The 15,560-nt window shown below is 46.3% G+C and overlaps 1 pseudogene; it reads right to left on the bottom strand.

Moving 5' to 3' along the window:
• Nucleotides 1–2,203: 2,203 nt before the first annotated feature.
• LOC133060483 (refilin-B-like) overlaps nucleotides 2,204–15,560 on the bottom strand; it is a 38,171-nt pseudogene continuing 24,814 nt past the window's right edge.

Genomic DNA, 15,560 nt, shown 5'->3' with positions numbered 1-15,560 from the left:
AGCTTCACACTGGCAAACTTGCGATAATGGAGCCGATCACAGGCTCCACAGAAGGGATGCTTTCAATCAGGTGCATGATGAGCTAAACACTATCAAATCTGAGGAAGACAGCAGACCATTAGCCCTCCAGGCTTCTGATGGCTTTAAATGACACTGATTATCATCACACCTGCCCTCCTTGTAACAAAAGTCCCTGCTGTGGCTCCAGGGTACTCACAGAGCTCTCCATTCAACTTTTAGGACAGATGGAAGCTATCAGCTGAAATCCAGTGATCTAGCGGGAGTCCGAGCTTCCAGGACTCTGCAAGCCCCAAGCACCTGACATCATTTGGATGCCTTCAAAGGAAATACCCACAGTTTTGTTCTCTCTGATATCAGAATAGCAGAAGCCATCTGCCACTTTCTTTACTCAAAATCCACAGGGGTGTATATGTATGAGTCCCTTTGCTATTCACCTGAAACTACCACAGCATTGTTAGTTGGCTCCAATACAAAACAAAAAGTTTAAAGTTTGAAAAAGAAATCCACAAGGATTGGCAGGAGGAAGAAGTAAGGGTTGGCTGAGGCAGGGTGGGATGGTGTGTGAAGCAGGACAGGCAAGCGGCTGAAGGCCAGAGGCAGCCTGGCTTCTGTGGCCTCCTGGCCTGGCCCAGCCTGTGTCCCTGCTTCTGTGGCCCCATCACCTGAATTCACGAAGTTTCTTCTGTTCACACCCAATGCCATGACTGTTGCACTAAAATGAACGCATAAATGCATATGCACGGTCATCACAGTACCCAGGCTTTGGTGTTTGACTTGCGACATCATTCACTTGGGTTTGGGTTGGGGTGAAAATTTTCTGTTTTTTTTTTTTTTTTTCCTTAGACCTCAGGCACCAGCATAATTCCTCTGCAGTGTTGACCAAAGGTCACTGGAAAGGATATTCACCCTGGTGAACTAGATTATCAGAAACATCTGTGTCCACCTCCCCCCAGGAGGCATCAAGTCCTAGGTGTGGCTGACAGCTCCCACTGTGAGTGAAACCCTCCTCATGGACTCCCCAGAAAGTGTTTTCCCTAAGGATTTTTTCAAAATGCTGTTTTTCTCCAAAGGGGTCTCTGCTATGTTTTGCCTTATGAGAAAATTAGGGAAGTATTTGGAAGCCCCAAAATACGTATCAGGAGAGTTACACAAGCCTGTGGAGACATTACCAGATGCCAGGAGTTCAAGGTATGACACCAGAGCCTGGGCTTGGAACCCACCTGCGGAAGGAGCCGAAACCAAACTGTTGCCCCCAAACTCAGCCACCAGCTGACCTGACCCCACTGTGAACAGGGTGAACAAGATTTAGAGGATTCCAGGGGTTTTGGTTAACAGGAAATACAAATGGAAATTTAAAAAAAAAAAAACCTGAATGGAACTCAGCTCTCCACAGACGGAATCCACATGGGTGTCACAGCTCACTGAATTAGCACCAATTTTGTAGAAGCAAAGACACCAGAGGCTGAAATTTCTTCAAGTTCATTTTTTCCATCTCAGATAATTTTTCTGCTCTTTCTCTGACAAACTGACCAATGGAAAAAGAGCTCTCCCCTTCTCCCTATTTCGAAGTGTGGCCATTTTCCTTTTGCTCTAGCTATTTTTGTATTTTTCGTCATGAGGCTTAGGGCTTCCCTGATAGCTCAAACAATAAAGCATACGCCTGCAATGCAGGAGACCCAGGTTCAAACGCTGGGTTGGGAAGATCTCCTGAAGAAGGGAACAGCTACCCACTCCAGTATTCTGACCTAGAGAATTCCATGGACTGTATAGTCCATGGCGTAGCAAAGAGTCGCACATGACTAAGTGACTAACACACCTTGGGGGAAGCTATGTTAATAGCAAACTAGGAGATACATTCCTTTTAAAAATAATTGGAGAAATTATAAAAACCAAATTCCCTCAATAATTAGAAGTTATTGTGACATTTGTTTTTATTCCTCAGGCTGGGCTTAGAGGTGAGAAGGGAACGGCAACCCACTCCAGTATTCTTGCCTGGAGACTCCCCATGGACAGAGGAGCCTGGTGGGCTACAGTCCATGGGGTCGCAAAGAGTTGGACACGATTGAGCGACTAACACACACTTTCTGGGTTAGACTCTTCCAGGGCTGGAGTGATACCCGAGGGCAGCCTCGCCCAACCCTACTTGGACCAGGAGGCTGGCCGGCCTCTCAGCGAACTCGAGTCAGCTCTCCTCCAACAGGTAAACACCGCCCGGGAACTCCCTGACTTCGAGCTCCACGCTGGACAGGTGCCACTTCAGGGTGTTGCGGCAGTTGTCACCAAGGGTGGTGGTGTAGACCACCTTGGGTACTTGAGATAGAGGATGGTGGTGCTGAGGCAGCAGGCAGGCTCGAAGTTCACCTCCGCCTTGTAGATGTGCCACGTGCAACTGGGAGTTCAGGAGATGGTCTGGCTGCAGGAGGCCACTGCCAAGCCCAGGGACAGGTAGATGTCGTCGATGAAGTGCCAGTGAGTCGTACTTGATGGAGGATGTGTACCTTACTTTTGCTGGTGGTAAGGGGTCAAACACCACTCCTTAGCCAAAGGCCAGGGGGCATAACCTTGGCGAACAGCAGGAGACCAGGGGGTTGGAGAGAGAGAAGCTGGATTCAGGGCCGTGGGGGGATCCTGCACTGGGCCAGAGCCCCGCGGGCTGGTTCACGCTCCTCACTGCCCCGGGCCCTGAGAGAGACCAGTGACTGGGGCTGGGGAGAAGCCGAGAGTCTGGACTGTCCAGGATGCTGTTGCCTTTCTCTGTGTCCTTGTGCTCTGGCGCATCCTGCAGGCCACGCTGGCCCCCAGGGTGGTGCCTGTGGCTGGGCCCACCGCCCCCTCACCCCAGTTAAGTCATTCTTCACTAAACATGTATTGGATCCTTACTATGTGCAAAATAGGTGTTGGGAGTATAAAAATGGATGTCAGTTACTGCTCTGGTATAAATCTAGCTGGGAGGCAGAGGTGTATACAAACTGTACAGTGTGATAGGCACTGTCAAATTGCCATGGAACAAATTTGAATTTTACTCATTTATTTCATGACTTGGATTTATTTTAATCCCTTTCCCCCATGGCCTAGAAAATGGTCATTTTGGGGGGCATGTAAAATCTCAGAGAAATACAATCATTTTTAAAAGTTTAATTTTTATCCTGTCTTAGTAGAGGATATGGAGAGGGCAGTGGCAACCCGCTCCAGTACTCTTGCCTGGAAAATCCCATGGGCAGAGGAGCCTGGTGGGCTGCAGTCCATGGGGTGGCGAAGAGTCGGACACAACTGAGCGACTTCACTTTCACTTTTCACTTTCATGCATTGGAGACGGAAATGGCAGCCCACTCCAGTATTCTTGCCTGGAGAATCCCAGGGACGGGGGAGCCTGGTGGGCTGCCGTCTAAGGGGTCGCATAGAGTCGGACATGACTGAAGCGACTTAGCAGCAGCAGCAGCAGTAGAAGATATTAATTTCTAATGCAACAGAAAAAGATCTGGAGGGATACCCACCAAAGTGTTCCTAGTTGTTATCTCTGAGAAATAAAACTAAGAGGAAATAATTTCATCATCACTTTATACCTGTATCATTTTCAGGTTCTTTCTTTGTGTGTGGGATGCCCCCCTTCATGTGTGTTACATGCCCCCCAAAATGACCCATCCATAGATAGAACCCACCACGGCAGTGAAAGCCCCAAGTCCTAACCACTGGACCATCAAGGAACTCCAATTTTTTTCAGTTTTTACTTTAAAAAATGGTTAAAACTTCATGCAATTAAATAAGTAGTTTAAATGAAAGAAAGAACGGAGATAATATTTATGGAAGATATCAGCAAGGAGACCTTAACAGCAAGAAGAATATTGACTTGGGCCTTAATGAGTAGGAGGAATTCATGGAGTGGAGAAGCGGTGTAGGATAAAACATAATCACAGAATATCTGATCGGTGTTTCAGATTGGTGTAGTATCTCCTTCACACCTGTCCCTGTAAATTAATTTGTTGATAGAATCTTGTCAGAAAGCAAATATGTATTGAGTTCCTGCTCTATGCCAGTGTAATAGATACCAAGGCAGTATAAGTCAGAGTTCTTGCTCTTAAAGCATTTACAGTTTCAACAGGGAGTTAAGACATTCTCAGAACATTTAGAGACAGCCCATGGTTAAGTGCCAACGAGTTTGGCCCATGAAAGAGCAGAAAAAGCTGAGTACACTGCCAAGGTTTCAGCCTGGGAGCCTTGGAACAGTGGTGCCATTTATAAAAATGGAAAGTTGGGAAAGCAGAGCTGTTTTGAAAGCAGAAATACCTATAGTAAAATATCACAGTCTATGTAAATTACTATTTGGCTATGCAAATGAGTAGGAATGCATAAGTAATGCTTAGACTGAAAGGTGCCAGAAACTATAATAATCTCTACCTTTTATTGAATGTAGCCTGGGTGCCAGGCACTGGGCAGAGTTATTTGCATACATTATCATTTAATCTTCACAAGAAATCTATGAGGCCATCATGACGGCCATTTTTCAAATGAGGAAGTCTGGGAGAGGTTGGTCTTGCAACCAGTGGGAAAGTGACGTGTCAGGATGAGGACATGTCTGTCCAACTCCAAATTGCTATGACACTATGCTGTGTCATCCAGGTGGGTGTACAAGATACCAGCTCTGCCCTGCAGTGTGAGTTGAAGGCACAGGCAGGTGTCCCCGTAGGTGTCAACCAACTCCTCAAACAGGCAGAGCTCTATCGCAAGGCCCACACCAACATCATCAGAGAAACTCAGAGAAGGTGATAACTACACCTTGGAGTGGGCAGAGAAGGCCTCTGGGAGGAGTGGAGGTTTGAGCTAGGCCTTAAATAATGGATCGAATTTTAATAGGGCAGGAAATGGCAGTCCAGACCGAGGAGGCTGGAGATGCAAAGGAGAGAAAATAGACACGGAGAAGGCATGCATGTGGTGAAGAATCTGGGTTGGGGCCTGAAGGAAAGTCAAATGTAGAAAATCAGATATGAAAGCCCTTGAGTGTCTTTGGAGGAAGGAAACAGCCTTAATAGAATTTTGAGTGGAGATGAAAGAGTGGTGAAAAGAGACTATCTGGTATGATTAAAGTGATCTTTTCTGGTCAGCTGTAATACTCAGGATAGATTGGAATTAGCCACTTAAACTAGATAAGATCTGGGTTAGTCTTTGAATGGCAAGAGGAAAGATGGAAAAGAAGGAGGTACATGTGAGAAATGTTTTAAGGGAAAAATAGAGATGCTTGGCAACTGAGTGGATTCAGAAAGACAGGAAAGGAAACAGAAAAGAATCTAGGATTTGACTTGTGGTTGCTGGAAGAATAATGATACCTTTGAGATCAGGATCAAGGATAGACTGAGCTTGCTTTGGTGACTGAGTTGTGGCCTTTCTCGGGGGAGAGAAGGTAGAATGTGGAAAGCAAAGGACAGACGAGTAAGGAGGGTGAAGAGCCTGGGAAGAAAGAGAGAGAGAGAAGTATCAGGGAGTCAGAGTCAAGAAAACTAAGAGGGCAGGCAGGAAGTCTCAAAAACTTCAGAAGTGACCACCAGGGTCAAACAGTATAGATATGTCTAGAAGAATCAACAGGAAAAAGATCACTGGCTTCGATAAAATCCATGTGCAGGCTTCCCTTGTAGCTCAGTTGGGAAAGAATCTGCCTGCAATGCAGGAAACCTGGGTTTGATTCCTGGATCAGGAAGATCCCTTGGAGAAGAAAATGGCAACCAACTCCAGTATTCCTGCCTGGGGAATCCCATGGACAGAGAAGCCTGGAAGGCTACAGTCCATAGCGTCCCAAGAGTCGGACACAACTTAGTGATTAAACTACCATATGCAGGTTTTTGTCTTTCAGTAAAAACTACCAAACAAGCTAGACAGAGGATGCTGGAAAGAGGGTGATGATCCTGTACCCATGCAGGTAACGTTCCTTGAGCACCTATGTGCTCAATCTCAGGTGATGGCTGAGCTCTATCCATCCCACTGACAAGGCTGTATTATTCATGCTTTCTTATAGAGAGAGACTGAAGCTCAAAGAAGTGAATTAATTCTCCCAAGGCCTTGAAAGTGAAAGTGAAAGTCACTTGGTTGTGTCAACCCAATGGACTGTAGCCCACCAGGCTTTTCTGTCCATGGAATTTTCCAGGCAAGAATACTGGAGTGGGTTGCCATTCCCTTCTCTAGGGGATCTTCCTGACCCAGGGATCAAATTTAGGTCTCCTGCATTGCAGGCAGATTCTTTACCATCTGAGCCACCTATGGAGGGAGACTGAAGCTCAAAGAAGTGAATTAACTCTCCCAAGGCCTTACATTGGAAGTAATGGAACTAGATCTCCAACCAGGTCTGTGTGTTTCTAAAGGACCTTCCTGCTTTCCACCTCAGCAGTGTCTGTGCTGGAATGTGTGATGATGGTACCATAATAATAATATGAACACCTACCATTTAGTGAGCACTTTCTGGCACTATTATGTATATTAATTTTTTTTGTGACACCCTTTAAAGTAGGTGTTATTAACCCTATTTTCCAGCTGGGGAGATTGAAGCTTAAAGAGGTTAAGCAGCATGACCAGAGTCACACAGCTAGAAAGTGGTTGAAGTGGCCTATGTGTGGAGCAGTGGTCTTCTATTGCCTCTCAAAAATTTCTTTCTTTTGGCTACATCACCTGGCATGTGGGATCTTAGTTCCCCAAACAGGGATTGAACCCTGCAGTGGAGGCAAGGATTCTTAACCACTGGACCACCAGGGAAGTCCCTTGAGAATTTCTTAAAGGAGGACTTCCCTGGTGGTCCAGTGGTTAAGAACCTGCCTTCTTTTGCAGGGGACACGGGTTCAATCCTTAGTCTGGGAAGATTCCACATGCTGTGGAGCAACTAAGCCTGTGTGCCACAACTACTGAAACCTGCGCTCTAGAGCTTGTGCTCCGCAACAAGAGAAGCCTCCGCAATGAGAAGCCCGTGCACCACAACGAAGAGTAGACCCTGCTCACTGCAACTAGAGAAAGCCCAAGCAAAGCAATGAAGACCCAAAGTGAAAGTGAAAGTGTCTGACTCTTTGCAACCCCATGGACTATATACAGTCCATGGAATTCTCCAGGCTAGAATACTGGAGTGGGTAGCCTTTCCCTTCTCCAGGGGATCTTCCCAACCCAGGGTTCGAACCCAGGTCTCCCACATTGCAGGCAAATTCTTTACCAGCTGGGCCACCAGGGAAAGCCCAAGAATACTGGAGTGGATAGCCTATCCCTTCTCCATGGAATCTTTCTGACCCAGGAATTGAATCGGGGTCTCCTGCATTGCAGGCAGATTCTTTGCCAACTGAGCTATCAGGGAAGCCCAATGAAGACCCAGCAAAGCCATAAATAAATAAATAAAATTAAAAAAAGGAATTTCCTAAAGGAAACTTCTACTTGGGCCCCAGTAGGTGACTAGCTAGTGCTCCTAGACTTTATGTTGTTCATTGTATCATATGCAGTTATCACATATGTCCTGGGTGATTTTCAGACTCAAATGCTGAGCTTCTGGTGGCAGACTCCCTGCATAGCATCACTTCAAGACTGCTGGCCTGAGCCACAGTGCTTTCTCTTTATCACATTCCTTGCTTCACTGCAGGTGTTGAGAGCACTGTGTGGCTTTTGAATTTGCTTTTCCTCAGGGATGGAGGAAGCCTTGAGAGTTCATCCTTTGCCTTAATTGTTAGAAGTGTCTGGGCAGAATCGGCACCCGTGGCTGGCCAGTGGCGCTCCCTGGCAGTCCCAGTGGCCGGCATCACTTTTCCTGTCTGAACTTGGTGGGTAAAGCCTGGCTAGATTGATAGGGGTGTCCACCTGGCCATTGGGGCCTGTGAGACAGCTCTAATTCTCTCCCAGAACTTTGGCTCTGGCCTGGGCAAAACCCAGCAAAAGCACCATCTTAGTGACAGCAGCCTTGGTGGGGAGGAGGCAGACTCAGAAATTTCCCTGCAGGGTTCTGGGCAGAAAGAAAGTCAGAGATGGGCTGACACTGTGATTTGTGGGCCTGAGCAAGGAGGGGGGCAGTAGGCCAAGGATGTCTCTTCCCCTTAGTCGTTAGCGAGGGCCTCAGGGAAAATGTCAGCCTTCCTGATGTGGTATCATCTGGAGCCCCTGCTGTATAACGGAGTGATTCTCTCCGCACATGGTCAGCAGCAGACTTTTCTCAAGGTGAAAGCAATTAGGCCTTGGTCTCCTCCTCCCCTGCTGCCGGAAAGAAAAGGAAGATGGAAAGGGAAGCCGTCCCTGCTCCTGCTGAGGTCAGCCAGGCTGCCCTGGCCAGTTCCGGTAATTGGCTCCCTCACCTGCTCACACTTCTCACAGTTTGCCCTGGTCTCGGGCGTTCCAGCGTCACTCAAGGCTGAGGCTCTGAAGAGGGCAGGAGCTGCTGCCTTTCCACTTATCTCTAGAACAAAGAAAGAGGGCATCTCACCCTGCTCGGGGCAGAGAATTAGCTGGAATACCATGAGCGGAGCCTGAGCAGCATACACAGGGGCTGGGCTGTGTGTGCTTCCTGTCTCTGGAAGATCCAAAGCCAGGTTGGAGAAAAGCTCTTTGGGAGGTGGAAGAATTTATTCATTCGGTTAACAGCTATGCCAAGCAGTCTGCTAGGAGTTCCTGGTGCCTGTCAGTTTGGAGCTGGGCAGAGTACAGTGGGTGCAGGAGGCAGAGGAGTGGGAGAGGTTGGGAGCAGGAACTATAAAGATCTGAATGTCACAACAGGGGAGGGCAGGACACCTTGGGGACCTGATGGACTATAGCAGTCAGGGAAGGCTGCTTGGAGGAAGAGGCTTTTGAAAAAGGGATAAAATCTCTTGATAAAATGCTTGAAGGTAAAAAGGGTAAAAACTGAAAATAAAAGTTTCTGAATATTCCCTACCACTATCCCTAGTAGTAACAGCTGTTAATACAGTGTTATGTAGTTTTGTAGGAATTTTCCATGTGTAGCCAGTTGTAAATATGTCTTTGGAACTCCTTTTTAAAAATGAGACTCTACTAAGCGTCTGTTCTGCTGGTTACTTTTTCTTACTTCACAATATATCCTGTGCCTTTTCCCACATCTATAGAGATTTGCCTCATTCCTTTTGAAGGCTGCGTGTGGTATGAGGAAGTAATTTTTGAAAGATAAAAGCTGAAGAATGTATGAGGTTAGGAAGGCAAAGGGGTGGTATCCTAAGGAACGGAATCTGGGAAAACAAAAACAACATAGATCTCCCTAACTATACTTCCTAACGTCTCCCTCCCTCCTGTTTTCAGACCTCCCTCCCTTGCCCGGCTGCCACGTTTTCCCCACTCTAATTTGCAAAGCAGTTGGGCTCCTTTGTCTTGCCTAGCCCCGGGGAGTTTCATTCTTCATGCCAAAGCAACTTATTAAGTATTTTCTAAACAAAGATCCTGTATACCCAGAGAAAAATTATACCACTCCCCTAACAGACAAAAGTAGCTGCAGGCAGTTGTGGTTTTAAATAGCAATTAAGGGGGGGGGGGGGGGCGGGGCGTGAAATCTGTTACATAAAGCACCTGGCAGTTCATAAATGGTGGTTGTTTGTTACTATTATTATTTTACGTGTGCTGGTGGATAAGTTGGCGGCAGCAAGAACCCTTCATCCTGGAGCACTCATCTCTTGGTTGGCAGTTTTTAAGCGTGCAGGGATGGTGTTTTATTCATCTTCAAACTCCCATCTCTCAGCACAGGGCCTGGCACAGAGCAGACATGCCAGAAAGAAGTGTTGAGCTGAGCACTCAGGGGCTGGAGTGTGCTGCTCTGAGCAGACGCCGAGTCCTGGATGCTGTGGGCCTGATACAGATGCTTTGGAACACTAGAACTCAGAATCAAAGACTTCTGGCCCTAGGGGATCTCATCATCAAGCTGGGTCTTAGGAAACATCATCTCATATCACAAACTGTAAAATATCGATAGTCTCCCGATCAGTGCTATCATCATTTCTTTTGTCTTTTGGAGGTGGGGCTAAGCTTCCCTCCTGGTTTTTTAGGCCTGAAATAGAAACAGTAATGTGCACAAATCTCTTTTTAAAAAACTTTTCATGGTGTATGGCAGAAACCAACACACTATTGTAATTATCCTTCAATTAAAAATAAATAAAAAACTTTATTTATTTTTAATTGAAGTATAATTTTTTATTTTTTGGCCACACCACACAGCATGTGGGATCTTAATTCCACCACCAGGGATCAAACCTGTACCTCCCTGCATTGGAGGCACAGAGTCTTAACCTCTGAACCACCAGGGAAGTCCCTGAAGCATAGTTGTGGTGTGATATTATTATAAATTACAGGTGTATAATATAGTGATTCACAATTTTAAAGGTTATTTAGAGTTATTATAAAATATTAGCTATGTTTTCCATGTTGTAGAAATGTGCAGATCTTAAAAATCTTAATGAACAGCTGGATAAATGTTTATACTGTAAACACCTTTATAATCACCATCCAGATCAAAATACAAACCATTTTCAGCACCCCAGAAAGCCTCCTATGGCCCCCTTTCAGGTGCATGCCCTTCCACAATAGAAGCTACTCTTTATGACCTCCATCACCATCAACTAATTATATCTGTTTTTGAGCTTTTTATAAATAAAATCACAGAGTCCGGCTTCTTTCACTCAACATAACTGTTAAGATTCATCTGTGTCAGTACTAAGTTCTTGCTTACGTGTGGTGTAGTATCGTATTCAATGAACATATAACAAAGGACATTTGGTTTGTTCTGAATAAAGCTGTTACAAATGTTCTCTTACAAATTTTTGGATGGCCTTAAACACTTATTTCTCTTGGCTATATATATGTGAGTAGAATTGGTAGGTCAAAGCAGATACATATGTTTTGCTTTAATAAATTACTGCCAGTTTTCCAAAATGGTTGTGCCAGTTTGCACTCCCATTGGCAGTTCTGTTAGTTCAGCGTTCTTGCTGATACTTTCAGTCCCTTTAATTTCATCCATTTTGGTAGGTATGTAATGATATCTCATTTTTTCATGTGTTTTCTCTAATAAGTAATAATATTGTTTTCATATGCTGATTTCATGTACTTATTGGCCATTTGGATGTCCTTTTCTTTCTTTTTTTATTTTTGGCTACACTTTAAAAAAAATTATTTTTGACTGCGCTGGGTCTTCATTGCAATGTGTGGGCTTTCTTTAGTTGTGGTGAGTGGGGGCTATGCTAACTGCAGTTCTTGGGTTTCTCTTGTTGGGGAGCACAGGCTTAGCTGCTCCTCGGCATGTGGAATCTTAGTTTCTGGACCAGGGATTGAACCTATGTCCTATGCATTGGCAGGCAGAGTCTTAACCACTTGGCCACCAGGGAAGTCTGTTGTCTGTTTCAATGAGTCTGTTCAACCTTGATCTTCTCAGCCAGAAGTGTCTCACCCACACTTCAGTGACCATCCTGGAGCTGCCTCCAGAGATTCTGCTCCTAAACCCTACATCACATGTCCAACCGACTCTTTGATATCTCTAACAGGATGACCCTCATGCCCCAAAACAACATCCCAAACTGAAATCTTCATCTCCTCTTAGGCCCAAATCAGTTTGCCTTCCTTTCTGCTCCAGCCAAGTTCATGATCCAGGCAATCATCTTCACTTGCACTGTCCCTCTTAATGCTCAGACCGCAGTTTCACATGGGCTTCCCAAGTGGCGCTAGCAGTAAAGAACCTGCCTGCCAACTCAGGAGATGTAAGAGACGCAGGTTTAGTACCTGGGTCCAAAAGATCTGCTGGAGGACGGCATTACAATCCACTCCAGTATTCTTGCCTGGAGAATCCCATGGACAGAGGAGCCTGGCGGGGTACACCGTCCATAGGGTCACAAAGAGTCGAACACGACTGAAGTGACTTTAACAAACAACACACAGTTTCACTTATCTCAAGAAACCTTCACAACCCGTTTCCTTCTTACCCCTTCCATGTCCCTCCTTGTCCTGAGACCTCCTCAGGTCTCAGCTTACAATTACTTCCTCTGGGTTAGGTGTTTCCTATGTGCTCCTCCAGCCACTTCCTTCCACATGTCATTTATCACATGCTGTTGTAATCACCAGGATCATTGCCTGAATCCCTGGATCAGCCGTCTGTTGTTCTTGCCTACTCAGCATCCATCCCCCGCTTCTTAGTTAGTGCTCCAGTCTTCCCTGGGAGCCATCCCTCCGTCCTCAGTCTGTGTGGTCTGGGTAGGGCTGCACGGAAGGGTGTGCCTGTCCCTCGGGCCTGGCTAGTTGTCATATTCCATCCTTAAGCTCCATAACTGGGTCAGTGTTAGGCATGGAATCAAGGTAGTTGATCAGAGCCAATCTTAGGGTTTTCTCTGGAACAAATGGGAAAGATTCTTTTCCAGGGGCGGGGGTTAGAGGAGGGATGACACTGACAGGCTAAGAAGAAAAGCTGGAGCCAGGGACAGCCATCACACCACCAGAAGGAGAAAAGCTTCCTGAGAATGGAGGAAACTCAGAGGAGAGCAGGATCAAGGTAGGAAGAGATTGACTCCCACTGACACTTTTTTAATTAAAAAATATTTACTGTTTTTGGCTGTGCGGGGTCTTCGTTGCTGCACGGGCTTTTCTGAAGTTGCAGCAAGTAGGGGCTACTCTTTAGTTGTGTTGTGTGGACTTCTTATCCTGGTGGCTTCTCCTGTTGCAAAGCACGGGCTCTAGGATGCAACGGCTTCAGTACTTGCAGGACGCCGGTTCAGTAGTTGCAGCTCTTAGGCTCTAGAGCACAGGCTCAATACTTGTGGCCCACAGGCTTATTTGCTCCATACCACATGCGGTCTTCCCGGATCAGGGATTGAATCCGTGTCTCCTGCATTGGCAGGCTGACTCTTTACTACTGAGTCACCAGGGAAGCCTCCACTGACATTTTGCAGCCCATGGATCAACCAGCCTGAGGCCCACCCTTCCAATCAACTTTTCAGTAAAGTGAGCCAACAAATTCCCCTTTGCTTAAGCCAGGGTGAGTTGGTTTCTGTCACTTGCAACCGAAAATGTACTAGTACACTCTCCAATTAGATTGCAAACTCTGTGAAGGCAGCAGTGCCTGGCATAGAATAGGAATTTAGCAAACAGGGGTTTAAGGAAGGAAAAGAAGGGCTCCTCTTTCTCAGTTTGGTAGTCCTTCCTTCCAATTTCTCCCACGTGATGATGCTCCAGCACCATCCTCAAGTTTCCCCTTGTTGGTCCAGGGGTCGCTCACCCTCCACCATGGATGTGTATTCCCTGATTGCTCTCTCAGCTTACCTGCTGTCCCATAGACACTCTGATGGCTGCTCCTCAGCTCTCTGTTCTCCACATTACATTTGCTGATCAATCCAACCAGCCACACATTCTAAGTGGACGATTTGTCCTCTGTATTACTGGAGCACATAGATTCTACAATCCTTCATAGCATGTTTTTCATTTTTAGTGCTTTGATGGATTTTCTCATAATCTTCATTTAGCTTTAATGTCAAACTGCAGAGTAGCAGTTGTTAAATGCCTAAGTTCAGAAGGCTGACTCAGTGAGTCAAATCCCAGCACTATCACTTGCCCGGTGTGTGACTTTGAGGAAGTGACTTAACCTCTCTGAGCCTCAGATGCCCCGTCTATGAAATGGAGATGATAACATGACTTACTTTATAGTGTTTTTGTGAGAAGTTAATGAATTGATTACTCTGAAAAGACTTATTTACACTCTGGGAAAATTACCACATGAGACATTTCACAAAGGAAGTGAAAGCAAGGCCAATTTTCCAAGTGGCTAAAGATGTTTTGTTGGCAGTGGGAAATGGGGCAGGCTAATAGCGTGAGCATCTTACCAGTAACTCCTAGTGGGTTCGTTTGTTTTCTGTATTCCATCTGTAATGTGTTCTGACATCACTAATGAAATTATCTTCAAGTGTTTGGCGTCTCATTAGGGTTTGAGAGCTGGAGTGGTGACCAAATGGATTTAACCACAAAGGGGCGCTGGTGGTGTTTGCTGCAAAAACTTGGGGAATAGTGTTGCTTCCACTATATGTACATAATAAGTTAGGTTCACCGACTGTGATTCCAGCACATGTACATACATGTTAGAGAGAAGATTCAGAACTCCTCCAGCCACTACCTAACTCTGAGATTGCACACAGCTGGGCTGCAGTAGAGCATTTCAGTTTGAAGAGCTTGGGCTTTGCAACTGGTCATCCCTGGGTTTAGGTGTCTTCTCTGCTTGTTGCTTACTTGTGTGAACTTAAACTAGTAATTTAATCCTCTCTGAGTCTCAGTTTTCTCCTCTGTAGAAATGGATAAAGTAATTGCTTCTAAGGTGCCAATCTGAGGGGTGCCAGCTCAAAATATATTCTATATTATTGATAGCACCTATTTGACAAGGTGTCGTGAGGATTAAGTGAAATGGTTTCCACGGCCAGTTAGTTCAGTGGTGTGCACATAGAAAGCACTTGGTAAGAGTTGCTATTATTAGTTATTGTACCTGCAGAAGTCCTTCTGTTATCATCGTCGTAATAGCAGGAGAGTGTAGAGTCAGGCGAGTTAATGAGGAAGCCTTTCTGAAGAGACTCTAAGGCTTAAACTGGATTTGAAAGGTAGGGAGGAAACTATTTTGGCTGAAAAGATCAGGGTGAGTTGTTTTGTAAAGGAAGAAGAGGGAACAGGTGTGTGTGTGGCCAAAACGAGATACTTGGATGCAGCTCAGCCCTGTCCTCAGGGCCCTCTTGGGCCCCGGCCAGTCGTGGGGAATCCCAGAAGCTTCTCTGGCTTGGCTGCAGAAGGAAACAGACATCTCCTGTGGAGAGAAAGGGAAATCACCGAGCTGCTGCCTTGTGGTGCCCGAGATTGGGGCCAAACCGGCTGGCAGACAGATTTCCATGGGGTCAAGGGAGCTGGCGGGGTGAGGGCCTGAGGGTCAGTCCAGGGCTCTGGCCACGTGGCCCACTGGCCTGGGGGCTTCTTTTCTCTGCAAGGTTAGCATCTTCTTCCCAGATGCTCAGAATTCCTATCTTCTGTGTGCCAACCTGGGGGTCTTCTCCAGGGAAGGGAGGTGAGCACTGTACAGGGAACGTTGAGAGTACTAAAACTCTGAGCTTCCAAAGTTCTTCATGGGACTTTATGCGAAAAACAGCCAGACCAGGCTTTTGGGCTATCTCCTGTCTGCCTCTCTGGATCCATCTCTCATCCTGCTCTGGGTCTGCCTGGTTTTGCTACACCTACAGGCTCTTTTGCCTTCTGGCTTCTTGCTAGGCCTATTCAATGAGGAGTCTGTGGATGACTGGCGAGAGGAAAGAGAGGTATTTACACCCCTGGCTCCCTCCACAAGCTAGCGGTACTCTGTGATGGACAGCCACTGCTCTTCTACCAAAGGCCCTCTCCTGGATCCGGGACTGTTTTCTCCTCTGTTCCTTCAGGCCTAGAGGTGGTGACAACTCCTCAGTTGTTACTAGCTCCAGGTCACCATGCTTCCCACTGAGGTTTTCTTACACTGGGCTTCCCTGGTAGCTCAAATGGTAAAGAATCTGTGTGCAATGCAGGAGGCCCAGGTTCAATCCCTGGGTCGGGAAGATCCC

This window comes from Dama dama, chromosome 8 (assembly GCF_033118175.1).
Source record: "Dama dama isolate Ldn47 chromosome 8, ASM3311817v1, whole genome shotgun sequence".
NCBI lineage: Eukaryota > Metazoa > Chordata > Mammalia > Artiodactyla > Cervidae > Dama > Dama dama.
This window is presented reverse-complemented; position numbering and strand designations above follow the sequence as displayed.